Source organism: Notothenia rossii, assembly GCF_949606895.1.
Source record: "Notothenia rossii genome assembly, chromosome: 2".
NCBI lineage: Eukaryota > Metazoa > Chordata > Actinopteri > Perciformes > Nototheniidae > Notothenia > Notothenia rossii.
This window is the reverse complement of record NC_136904.1, coordinates 24,682,163-24,694,407: the sequence shown is the minus strand read 5'-3', so window position 1 is coordinate 24,694,407 and position 12,245 is coordinate 24,682,163. Positions and strand designations below refer to the sequence as shown.

The 12,245-nt window shown below is 42.8% G+C and overlaps 1 long non-coding RNA gene across 1 annotated transcript; it reads right to left on the bottom strand.

The window, feature by feature from the left end:
• Nucleotides 1–781: 781 nt before the first annotated feature.
• On the bottom strand, nt 782–8,068 carry LOC307029899. The gene is made up of 2 exons (XR_013805441.1): nt 5,650–8,068; nt 782–5,455 (listed from the first exon to the last, which is right to left on the bottom strand). It is a non-coding gene; the product is annotated as an uncharacterized lncRNA (long non-coding RNA).
• Between the last annotated feature and the right edge of the window lie 4,177 nt (nt 8,069–12,245).

Here is a 12,245-nt window from a genome sequence, read left to right as displayed (position 1 = left end):
AAGGACCATGGTGTCTACACCTGTACCAGATCTTACCTGTATTATGGACAAATACTGTATATAACATGACCTTTACAGTGGTGCTTGATAGCCAACCAAAGGGTAAGAAAAACACCTACACACCATATGTTTACTTTTGTATTTTGAAGAAAAAATATGTAAAATGTTTCCACCCTTTCTTCATAAAAACCTAAAAAGAATCCAGTGATCATATCACCACAAAGTGGTGTAATTCATGTAAATTTGGGTGAGCATAAATCTTGAAGCGTGGATACACACACAAACACACACACACACATGGATGAACGCACACATTTACCCTCTTACTAAATGAACAAATTATGGAACTGTGTAAACTCTGTTTTTTTTCTAGGCTCTCCAAAGGTGATTAATTGTAAAGCTCTCATGTATTCGGGCTTTGATGAGGTGTTCTGATTTAGCAATGATTCATTTGTGGAAACTAACAGCAGCTTTCCCGTTTTCTACAATTACACAAAGTAAATATACCGGCAAGTTCAAATGTTATACATTCCATTGCCATATATTGACACACACCAATCATGGCTAACACCTGTACTTTCCATTTATTTTCCAGTGAAACAAATGCCTACGGGATAAAGATAGCATCCCTAGTTTTCAAAGAAGTGTCAGATGAGGATCTATTAAAAAATTACACCTGTAAACTGCAAACTGATAGGCCCAACAAACGTCACCAAAAACGTATGTAAGAAGACGGATAGATATTGTAGCTCCCTCCAGTAAATGACACGAGGCTGAGGTCTTGATTAAATATGGGGTTTATTCCTGTGGGACCTATTCCAACCCGTGAGAACTGGGTTATAAGACAGAAAAATATAAAAGGTAAACAACAAATAAATATGTAATATATGCATATGTCATCACTGTTAATGCCGCCAATTAAACAATAAACGGCGCACATATCACACACAGTAAGTAGCACAAGCTAACAATAGCATGTAGCACAAGCTAGCGCATAGCATACATACATACACACACAAACCTGCAGCTCAAACGCACACAATTACACAAAACCAGCACGAAACGTACCTCGTAGGCTGCTAGTCACCTAGAGGGGCTGATAACTTTATATGCATTTTTCCTTTGGTTTCCGTAGTTTTCCTTTAACGTCTTGCGTTGCTCTGCCTTTGCAACTATCCAGTGCGTCGATTAAACAGGTGTAACACAAAACACAGCAGATTAGTTCCGCCTCTAAATGTTGCACATAAAAAGGTAGGAACCAAAAAATACAACGTGGGAACAAATGAATACAGAAAGTGAAGACAGTTACACTCCCACCAAATCACCTGTGATTTCCATAACATTTTTAGAAAACCGATATACATTAATGTAAAAACTAACTATTTTGTTTTAGACCTAATAAGTGCAGAGTATGAGTGAGAGTAACTGAGTCTTAGTCTGCTTCCAACAACAACACCGTCTTGTGGATAGGCCTTTCGAGGTAGACAGGTTTAGCGAGGCGCTTTCCCTTTCCATCCAGGGTAGAGTCGTTAATAAACAGCTTGAGCCTTCTTACTCTTCCATCCCCTCCTGGGTACACTTCCACAACCCTGGCCAGCTTCCATTGGCCCCTTGGTATAGTGTTGTCTTGCAGAATGACAATGTCATTTACCTTGACGTTTCTGCGGTCCTTGATCCACTTTGGTCTTTGTTGGAGATGGTACTCCTTATGCTGCTGAAGGCACTTTATTTCTTGAGAGTGTTGCTTCTTGAACCATCTCGATTATGGTCAGCTCTGCTTCTCTCCTCTCCTCTAAGCGTGTGGCTTCACAGGACCTTGGCTTGAGACCTTTAATTTCCTTTGCAAGGCGCTTGAGTCTGGCAAAGGCTTTAACCACTCTTGACCAGTCTGAGAATTTGTGAAGGTGATCTAGTAGCGACTTTACTTCGTTTGCCTGGGTATCATGAACCTGGGCCTTCTTAAGCTCTGTGTCACTACTCACGATCTCTCCCACCTTGACTTCTCCACTTGGTAGCTCTTTCTGCGAAAGTAGGTCAGGGCCTGTGAACCAATTTGAGGCTTGAAGTTGCTGTGCTGTGAGACCTTTGGAGGCCTGATATGGAGGGTTATCTTCAGAAGCTCTTTCGACAAAGTCAGATTCCAGCACCTCGCTGACATCTGCAGGTGAGACTTCCTTAAATCTGTGTTCTACAGAAGTAGTGTACTTCCCTTGGGAGGTTTGAAGACTGGAGACTTGGCATCACTTGCTTCACGGTTACCTGGTGACTTACTCCAATCATATCTCCAATGTCGAGACAGGGATTGCCAAAGCCGACAACACTCCAGCCCAAATCTGTTCTCTGTGCAAAGGGCTGGTTTTCTTCACCAGGCACTACTTCTCTTCGGACGAGAGCTTGAGGACAGTTGTAGCCGATAAGCAGGCCAATTTCACAGCTTTGCTGAGGAGCGATCTCCTCTGCGAGGTGTTCAAGATGAGGCCACGCCTTTGCAGTCTTTGGTGTGGGAATATGGTCTCTGCTTTCAGGGATGAATTATCTTGAGTAGGTTACTGGCAGAGGTATCATCCTGTCCGAGTAGATTCCTCTCACTTGGAGACCAGTTAGCTTCCTACATGACACGACTGTGCTTCTTGAAGTCATTGTGGAGAGCTTTAGCTGCACTGCTTCGTTCTTTGTGCGAAGAGCCTTTGCCGTTACTTCAAGGATAAAACTTGTGTCCCTCTGTGTATCGAGGAGTGCATAAACAAGTATTTCACTATGTGGCTCACTTGTGGCTGACACCCACACTGGAACGATTGTGGATGTATGGGGGTCTTTAACATTCTGGAAGACTGTATTGGATGTTGCCTCACGTGGTGTGCTTGCCGCTTTACGGTGTGGCCATTCCATTATGCTTTCTCTTGCACCATCATGTTTTGTTGACATTCTTTCTTCTCTGGTGCGATTGTCGTGGAGACAAGTTGGATGTCCTCTCTCGCATGTTTCGCACATCTTTCTGTTTTTACATTCCTTTGAGCGATGGCCAGATTTTAAAACAGCCAAAGCACAACTTCTTCTCTTGAACAAACTTGACTCGCTCAGAGATTGTCTCGTTCATGAATTCTTAACATTTGTGCAGATCGTGTCCTGCCTTCTCACAGAAAAGACAGTTTGTGGCGTCTGCTCTTTCATCTGTGTCGGTTGTCAATACATTTGCTACAGGACTTCTGTTCCTTAAAGTGTTGCCTTTTTCGCTTTCTCTTGATTTTAGAGCATGGAGAGATGTTATTGGGTTGCAAGCTATTTTGGCTTCATGTGTGAGAAATTTAACAAACTGGCTGAAGTTTGGGAACGTGTGATTTTGTTCTTCCATTTCTGTGACCTTTCTGTTCCAACTTGAGGTCAACCAGTCTGGAAGTTTAGCAAGCGTCTTTTGGTTTTCGTTGCAGTCGTTAAGTACCTCAAGTCCTTTGATCTGTGACATGGCAGCCTCACAGCTGCGAAGGAAGTCAGAGAGCTCTTAAAGTTCTACGCTGTCTTTGGAACTTATCTTGTGCCATGCATCAAGCTTATCTCTGAGGGCCTTAGCAATGAGGAAAGGATTACCGTACCTCTCTTCTAGGATTTTCCACGCGGCATGATAGGCTGACTCTGTGCCTAGCAGGAAGTAGCTCTCTATGGCCTTCTTGGCGGGTCCACCCACATACTTTCTTAGATAGTATATATTTTCTTCAGCTGGGATGTTTTTCCTGTCAACGAGTGTACGAAAGGAGACCTTCCAGTCATTGAACCTCAGTGGATCACCACTAAACGTTGTAGGTTCAGGTACAGGTAGACGACTTGCACTGATGGACTCTGCAAGACGTCTGACAAGAGCTTAAGTACTGTCTTCTTGTTTTTGTTGTGTCGCAGCTTGAGGTGGTGAGTGGTTTTGCAGTTCACTGCTTTTATGCTTGAGTTCTTCTTTCACAACCAGAGGAACATGTTGATGGAGCAGCTCGCTAATTTCTTCGTCTGAGCATGCATTGTGTTCATATACTTGATGTCTCGCCTTTGCAGCTTTTAGCTTCTTCATTGTTTCTAATCGCTCTAGTTGTCTGCGCTTGGCTTGTAACTCTCTTTGCCTCTCGGCATTTTCTGCCTCCTGTTTGGCTCTTAACTGAGTAGCTTCAGCCTCCAGTATATTAAGTTCTTCGATCTGTTGTTCCTGTTCTAGCATTACTTCTAAAGTCGCTTCATTTGCAGCAATTTCAGCAGCGGCTTCTTGTCTTTTGATAGAAGAGAGGAATGAACTTCTTGATGTGGCTCTCGAGTTGCTACGAGAATGAGTCGAGGACCTGGTGACATGAGAGCCATTACAGACTCTGTCTGGTTTTTACCAATTTCTTCTTCTTCATGACTTTTGTCCTTTCTTGTGTCCATTCGTTCTCTTGCAGTCTCAATGATTGTCTTTGTAACTGCTTCACAGGTGTCTTCTCTGCGACGTGTGTCATGGTCGGGAATGTCAATGAGCCTCAACTCTTCATAAGCAATATTTACATCATCAGAGGTCTTGCTTACCTTAGTGATGTATTCATGCAGCAGGTTATTAGAGCATTGACCACTTAGCGCTTGTTTGGCTTCCTTTGTGATATCTTTCCACCTTTTGAGCTTACACTGAAACGGTGTCCAAGTCTTGTTACTTGCTCATCGTGCCGTTCTTGGCCCTTTTCCGTTAACTTCCGGACTCTTTGGCTCTTTTGTGGCTCTTGTGTGGAAAGGCTATCCATTTTCGGATCTTCAGTTGCCTGTGGTTGCTCGTTTTCTACTACACTCACTTCATCACTCTTAGTGTAAGACTCAACATTTGACATTTTACTTGTTTACTTAAGTTTGGTTTTAAATCTAATATTTAATTGTCTTTCAAGCTAAGTAGTTAGCCAATTTAGATATTAGCTTTGAGTTATCTTAAGCTTATACACAGCTATTGAGCCTTATTTAAATGAAAATCACAAGTGATAATGATATAGGCAAACAACAAAACTTGGTACATTTCTTCAACACTTATCACTTGAAATATATTGTCCTTTAAATGTACTTTGTTACTTAGTCTGCAGATACCTTAATACACAAATCAATATTAACAACCTTTAACTTCCATTAGAAAGGTAAGTAAATAACATTAACACAGATTATATGAACAATGCAAATGTCCAATTTTCTTTGTATGGCACTTTAAAGTCTCTTTGTTGCACCTACATTTACACTAAAACACCTGGACCTTCCAGAAGTAGTTGGATCTTGTGCTGCTGTGTAGATGGCTGCTACAGATGCACACGCTGCGACGGAGATGTCCCGTGCCGTCCATGGATTGCTGCCGTCTGGCGCCGTTTTCTCGTCTACTCATGCAAAGCAGTCGAGTTCTCACTGTAGCTCCCTCCAGTAAATGACACGAGGCTGAGGTCTTGATTAAATACGGCGTTTATTCTTGTGGGACCTATAACAACCCGTGAGAATTGGGTTATAAGACAGAAAAATATAAAAGGTAAACAACAAATAAATATGTAATATATGCATATGTCATCACTGTTAATGCCGCCAATTAAACAATAAACGGCGCACATATCACACACAGTAAGTAGCACAAGCTAACAATAGCATGTAGCGCAAGCTAGCGCATAGCATACATACATACTGCAGCGTCGGAGGCAATTCGGAGGCTGCATAGATAGGAGGCTGCACTCTCACGACCGCACTCCCACGACCCTAGTTGTTTTTGCAACATCACCACCTAGCGAGCAGGAGACATGAATATGAACGACAACGAAGACAGTGTGAGTAATGTGATCTTCCCTCCCTTCAATCTAACCCTTCCATTCCCCCCATCCTAACCCTAACCACTCCATACCTTTTTCCCTAATCTGGGGTTCCGTTCAAATAGTCCATTTAGTTTAGGAACCTTCCTAGCCGAGTGAAATGACCCGGAAGTCCCTCAGTGGCAGCCATGATAAGTGCCGTTCGAATTCTCTAGAATGATAGGAAAGGAGGTTTCAAACTTCCTTTATAACCTCCTTTAGCTTAGGAACCACTGGACCTCCCTAACCGAAAGGAGAGGAGAAAATGCTGCCCCACAATGCCTTGCAGCCGCAGCATTTGACGTCACACAACAGTCGGCCGTTCACGGACACAAACGATTATGACCGAGAAATTATATCATGAAAGTTACGGTGCTTATTAAGCATTTTAAAACGTATGTGGTAAGTTGCCAAAGTGCTTTGTTTTGAATGTTCATCAGTATTATAATCAAAAACAGAAATATGAACGTTAGTTTTTACTGAAATTATCAAATAAAGTCAACATTTCACTGAGCTGTGTGGGGTTTGTTCAACTTTTAAAAGATGTTTGAATGGTGATATACACAGTGATAGGTGTTAAAGACTAACGTTTATAATAAATACATTTGTATCTATTTTAAGATATTTTCATAGCTCATACAATCATACGTATTGGGATCATTTGTATTAATGTGGACCGGAGGGAGAGGGTGAGGAGCATAAGTTTCACTTTCATTTTTTATTTCAATTCCAATTTTGGTCATGAAGAATATGTTTCTCTGTTGTTCATAAAGCATAAAGCAACAGCATCAGAGCACGGTGCAGAGTCTCTAGATGAGTCCGTCGTTCTTATTAAACATCCATGTTGTAGTCCGTTTTATAGAAAACTGTAGTTTCCATAGTTTCCCCACAGCAGCAGACGCACACGATGACGTCCGCTGGCGCATCATAAACACGTCGGATAGTGAAAGTGCATTCGGATTCTCTAAAGTATTGCAGTCTCTTCTCCTAATACCTTTTGAATTCTCCTCCACTATCCCTTAACCCCGTGACGTTTCACTCAGAGGTCAAGAAATAGGAGATAGGGTTAGAATTTAGGAGCTGATTTTTAAACTATCCGAACGCAACCCTAATCTTCCTTCCTCCCTCCTAAACCTAAAATTAAATACAGGGTTTTAATTTAAAGCAGTTTTTTTCTGAAAACCCCGGAAGTTCACACTAACTATTAATTTAACACTTTCATTCTGAAAATTCTTAATTTCCGGCTAGCATGTGGCTAACGTTTTGAAAACCGTGAATTGAAGGTGAAATGACACATGATGTTGTACACTAAACACACTGGGATTAACACTAATTTATTGACGCTGAAATAACGTTTCATCAGAATTATATATATATATTAATAATCAGTGATGTAGTGGGGATTTTTTTTACTGGGTGGACGGGACGGGACGGGACGGGGGGAGGGGAGACACGACACTATTTTATATTTTATGGCTCCGTTCCTTTCAGAAAACAGCCGTTTTTTAAAAGGGGGCGGGGTTAATAGGTTTATCTGCGAAATAATCACCAGGATAATGATTGGCTGTATTGCCAGACCTAATGTCAATAATCTGCATTGCAAACATGACACAAGGTGGCGCAATATTCATGTCAGTGAATGAACTAGTTTGAATTTATCCTCTATATGTGTTAACTAAATAAACTTGACTTGCCTTGGATGAAATTCACGCAACTCTTAATATTAGATACTGTGTTTTTAAGTGGCGATGGAGATTATTATTTGACCCTGCTTTAAATGATATTTTGCCTTTACAAATGGTGTGTTTCATCAATGCCTGGGTTTTGGTTGAAGTGCATCCAAATGCTGTTGCGTTTTCACTTTGTCTCATTTTCCATCTGAAAAACATGTCGTCTACCTGTCCTGTACCACTTGTTGTGACTTCCCTCTCTCTCGCGTATTCCGTTAAGTCCCACCCATAGGTCCCACCCCATCTCACTCCTTGTGCTGAAACCTACCAATCAGAGTAGGGGCGGGTCTTCACAACATACGTTTGGGGAACAAAATCAAGCTTTTTAAAAGGCGAGTGGATTTTGGCAGGCAGTGAGTTCGGACCAACGATTGAACGATAAAAAGAACGGCTCTCAACAAGTACGATTCGGTTCCCCTCGTGTACCAAAGAGCCGTTCAAAAGAATCGGCTTATTCGCGACATCACTAACACACACACACACACACACACACACACACACACACACACACACACACACACACACACACACACACACACACGGTGCTGCCCCTCACACACACACGCTTCAAATTAAGTTGCATAAATGCTTGAGCTACGTCATGCGTAGAAATGGTGAATTACTGAGTTTAGGCACGTTAACACTAGAACTGCCAATCGGGTCAATTTGACTCAGAGCTGTTTTTTATTGTATGTAACTTTTTTCCGTTAAATATTAAAGTCTCCCAGTCCGTGACTTTACCTGAAAGTGTGTTTTGTAGCACCCTATGTTGTTAAAAATTGTCAATATGAAGTCAGATTGAAGAAATCGCCCAAAAAATTGCCATTTATACCTATTACCGCCAAGCTGGTCATATTGACCCCACCTCTTTTCGCGCTAATGATTTCGCGTGTTAACAAACATGACGAGTTGCTATAGCAAAGCCTTTTGTCTACTGCGGTTCCTTATAAATTGAGAGATAGATTGAGAGAGAGAGAGATAGATAGATAGATATATTGATAGCGACAGTCTGTAGGGAAGGAGCGCGCTCCCGCTCACGGGAGACTGCTCGCGCTGCGCTCCGCAGCAAACAGCTGTTTGCTTTTCACCCAACAACGACAACCGCCTCACGAAACACTATGTTGCGGAATGTACCTGTGTGTGGTGCGGAGCTTCCCTGTGCTTTAAATCCATTTTCCTGATGAAAAAACAAACCAATGCTTTTTGTAGTTGTAGTACACCAACATGGATTAAACGTGTGTTTTTTTTACCACAATGTTGGGGAAATTAATGGATAAAATGCACGGATTATTATTAATTCCCACTCCGATCGGGACACTAGGTCCACCGTTTCCCCGCAGCGAGGCTCCCCCCGTTGACAGTTTACGTGGACGAATCCCGATGGGCCGGTACCGAAGTGGGCTGGTCGGATAAGTCAATAGCACATCCCCCACTCCCCCCGTTGACAATTTACTCGCGGTATAGAAGTGGGCCGGTCAACCCGGGATGATTTTTAGTCCCAGTCCACCACTGACTACATGATCGCACATATTGACGCACCTAATTCCTAAACTTCTAACAGATACAACATAAACCGATCCTTCAGCCTCATATGAGCTCAGACACGTTCAAAATTAAACTGTCATCGCTGTCTGAGCTTGTTGCTGTGTGCGCCATCGTGCGTTTACATGCAGATGCTGGGATCCTGAACGGTGCAGCTGCAGCGCTTGGCCCGCAATGACGTCACACATAATTTGGCGGGATTTGAAGAATCCCAGAGAAAATCCAGAATATGGTCAACATTGAAGGGGCAGATTATTGGTTATCAAAGTACAAATATCCAAAATCAGTTCAATAACGGTTTTCAAGGGGACAATATTTACTCAAATGGATGGGTTTGGATGATGGGGGAAACTCGTGTCACAGGCTCTTTAAAGATTGCAGTGTGGCGCTAGCTAAACCCTCCTGTTCTCTGGATGACAGTTTGCCCATCGACACACTCCGTGAAGGTATTTCATGTTCGGGGTCATTTGTTTTTTGTATAACCTTGCTTCGTGCAAGTGATAATTGTTGTCGTCTTCTGAACGTTTTTTTTGCTGTTCTTTTGCCATTTTGAGATTTAAATTTCTAGCGGAAAGCTAACCAGGAAGTGTTTTAGCACACCACATGACGCATCTGAACGAATCACGTTGTCAGAAATTGACACCAGCCAATGAGATTTTGTTGCTTGGTTTAAGACCCCTTTGTACTTTCACGATTGGTTGCTGATACAAAGGAAATGACCATATTTGGATCCGATGAGTGCAAGAGAAACGGAGCTTTCCAACGATACCTCTGATTATTACATGGTGCAAGCAGCGGTCGCGGTACTTTATGTTAAGTTAGAATCATAGGTTAGAATGCTAACTTTTGGTGACATACGTCATATGTCAACATGCATAAAAACCTTCATAAGACACAAGGGGACGGGTAATAACCGGAAAAGCATGATATGGGACCCTTAAATAAACAAATAGTTGTACTTTTTGAATGGGCTGAGTAAAAATATAAAATCTGAAATGTTTGAATTAGATTTCGTTCACATTTAAGTGACAGTCCCCTTTCAGTCAATGACCTTATATTAGTGTTTCAACCTTCAACCTTTTCTCTGTTTTTTCAGTTTTCTCCCTGTAGCTCGCCCTTCTTATGTTCCCCTGGCTCTTGGCATTGTCAGCATTGTGTTGGTGACGGTTTTGACCAGGGCCGGACTGGGACAATAAGTCAGGCCGGGAATTATACACCCAGCCAGGCCACTACCAGTTTTTTCGGCCATTTTGCTGGATTTATTTGTCAATATTTACAGCGTTGCTGCCCATAGTGATAGCCCTCTAAATCTACTACCAAAAAAGAAACATATGGAGATGGGTTACTATTTTAAAAAAATTGCAAATCTATTTAGGAACCTATTCATGTGAACATATTTTGAGTGGGGGCGGACCTCAAATCCTCTAGGGGGGTCCGGGGGCATGCTCCCCCGGTAAGATTTTTTTTTAAATGTTGGACTTAAATGCATCAATCTGCAATCTTAAATTGCGTAAAAACAGTCCGGGCCTGGCCAAGAGTGTCTCTTAGGAGAAGAGTGATGGTGATTTTGAACTTCACATAGATAACTACTGTCAAAACCAGACCCGGACTGGCCATCGGGAGCACCGGAAGGTTTCCCGATGACCTGGCCTGCTAAGTGGCCTGCTGGCCTGAGGATTTTTTTTATGTATGTATTGTGAACGCAACGCTGCGCAAATGTGGGTCTGACTCTGCCTCACAGAGGGTGACTGGCTGTCTACATGATGTGGCCTGCCGACATGGCCACTTTCATACAGACCATACACTAATGCCCTCGATTGGTCTCTGTGTGTCATTCAAGCTCGGGAGGGTGTGTGTGTATGTGTGGTGCGAGCGAGCGAGAGAGAGAAAGCGCGCACACCGGTTACGCGTAGGCTATTGTTGTTGTTAGCATCTGGTGCTAGCTAGCTGCGCTAACGGATATAAGGAGCTGTTTCAACAACAAGGTGGAGGAGAGTCCTCTCCTGTCAGACTGAGAGACTGATAACTGAAGCTCTGGGGCCTCATTTATAAAGGGATATACGCTCAAAAAATGGCGTACGCCAGTTTCTACGCAATGTTTGCGATTTATAAAATACTAACTTGAAGGGAAAACGTGCGGTCCTCCACGCAAACTCTAACCCATGCGTACGCACTAAGCACAAACACGGGAGAGACGAGAAACTGCGACTCCGTTGGCAGAAGGAAGAATGGAGAGAAATATGTGGAAATAACACCATAAATAAAATGTTACCTCTCATTTATCATATATGAAGAATTCCTTTTCAAACATTGATTAAAGCCAATCTTAAAATTATTTAAAGAGCAACTTGCAGGTTTTTTTTATACTACATTTATGCTTACCCTTGCCTGTAAATTACTATTAAAAATGTTAATGCAGGATTTGATATGTTTTACAAGACATAAGGGCAGGAATTCAGAGGAAAAGGAGCCGTTTTGAGCTCTGCTACTAAAAACTGCTTTTTTTTAACGTCATACGTCAAACGCGTCATATTACGTCACATGGGGGAGTTACATTTCTCGGACTCGTTCTCTGCCCAATCCGCCGTAGTAGTTTGTAGTTGGTTTGAGCGGTTGTGATTTAGTGAGCTGGTATTTTTTCGGTAATTTTACATTGCATTTCACCATTTGTAATCATGGTGAGCTTGTGTTTGTGCAGGTTGCACAAACTCAAGCCTGTCAGGGCATCGAGTCCACAGTTTCCCTCATGGGAAAAGGACCGGAGCTAGCGTTCGTTCCTGGGTGCGTTGTGCATCCACCTCCCTGCAGCACATACTCCGTCTCCACAGCTTTATCAAGAAACCGTATTACATCTCTCTCCCCCACTTCGCTGCTCTCTCTCTCCCCTCCGGTACACGGCACCCGTAGTGTGGAGTTAGGTAACGCTGTGGTGGCTGTACTGCTCCAGCCGTCTCCTTTGTGTTTGTTTGTTTCCCCCTGTCTGTGTTGTTTGTGTGGGCGTGGTGGCTGTCACTCCTGGCTCCCGGCTCAACCTCCACTCACCTGCTGCAATCAGCTCTGCACCCTCCCCGACTACACACCTGCTTTCCATCAAGCCATTTACAACGGCATTAGGTAACGCGAGATACGGCCAGTGTTGGGTAAGTTACTTTTAAAAAGT